Raw genomic sequence first — 1,746 nt, 5'->3', positions numbered from 1 at the left:
AATATGAGGAGACTGTTACTACCCTCTCCCTATGTACCTCAATATGAGGAGACTGTAACTACTCTCTCCCTGTGTACCTCAATATGAGGAGACTGTTACTACTCTCTCCCTGTACCTCAATATGAGGAGACTGTTACTACTCTCTCCCTGTACCTCAATATGAGGAGACTGTTACTACCCTCTCCCTGTGTACCTCAATATGAGGAGACTGTTACCACCCTCTCCCTGTACCTCAATATGAGGAGACTGTTACTACCCTCTCCCTCTACCTCAATATGAGGAGACTGGTACTACCCTCTCCCTGTACCTCAATATGAGGAGACTGTTACCACCCTCTCCCTGTACCTCAATATGAGGAGACTGTTACTACTCTCTCCCTGTACCTCAATATGAGGAGACTGTTACCACCCTCTCCCTGTACCTCAATATGAGGAGACTGTTACTACTCTCTCCCTGTGTACCTCAATATGAGGAGACTGTTACTACCCTCTCCCTGTGTACCTCAATATGAGGAGACCATAAGTACCCTCTCCCTGTACCTCAATATGAGGAGACTGTTACTACCCTCTCCCTATGTACCTCAATATGAGGAGACTGTAACTACTCTCTCCCTGTGTACCTCAATATGAGGAGACTGTTACTACTCTCTCCCTTTGTACCTCAATATGAGGAGACTGTTACTACTCTCTCCCTGTACCTCAATATGAGGAGACTGTTACTACTCTCTCCCTGTACCTCAATATGAGGTGACTGTTACTACTCTCTCCCTGTACCTCAATATGAGGAGACCATAAGTACCCTCTCCCTGTACCTCAATATGAGGAGACTGTTACTACTCTCTCCCTGTGTACCTCAATATGAGGAGACTGTTACTACTCTCTCCCTGTACCTCAATATGAGGAGACTGTTACCACCCTCTCCCTGTGTACCTCAATATGAGGAGACTGTTACTACTCTCTCCCTGTGTACCTCAATATGAGGAGACTGTTACTACTCTCTCCCTGTGTACCTCAATATGAGGAGACTGTTACCACCCTCTCCCTGTACCTCAATATGAGGAGACCATAAGTACCCTCTCCCTGTACCTCAATATGAGGAGACTGTTACTACCCTCTCCCTCTACCTCAATATGAGGAGACTGTTACTACTCTCTCCCTGTACCTCAATATGAGGAGACTGTTACTACTCTCTCCCTGTACCTCAATATGAGGAGACTGTTACTACTCTCTCCCTGTACCTCAATATGAGGAGACCATAAGTACCCTCTCCCTGTACCTCAATATGAGGAGACTGTTACTACTCTCTCCCTGTGTACCTCAATATGAGGAGACTGTTACTACTCTCTCCCTGTACCTCAATATGATGAGACTGTTACCACCCTCTCCCTGTGTACCTCAATATGAGGAGACTGTTACTACCCTCTCCCTGTACCTCAATATGAGGAGACTGTTACTACCCTCTCCCTGTGTACCTCAATATGAGGAGACTGTTACTACCCTCTCCCTGTACCTCAATATGAGGAGACTGTTACTACTCTCTCCCTGTACCTCAATATGAGGAGACTGTTACCACCCTCTCCCTGTACCTCAATATGAGGAGACTGTTACTACTCTCTCCCTGTACCTCAATATGAGGAGACTGTTACTACTCTCTCCCTCTACCTCAATATGAGGAGACTGTTACTACTCTCTCCCTGTACCTCAATATGAGGAGACTGTTACTACCCTCTCCCTGTGTACCTCAATA

Source organism: Salmo salar, chromosome 09 (genome assembly GCF_965601325.2).
Source record: "Salmo salar chromosome 09, fSalSal1, whole genome shotgun sequence".
Classification (NCBI taxonomy): Eukaryota; Metazoa; Chordata; class Actinopteri; order Salmoniformes; family Salmonidae; genus Salmo; species Salmo salar.
The sequence above is the reverse complement of the archived record's forward strand: the minus strand, read 5'-3'. Positions refer to the sequence as shown.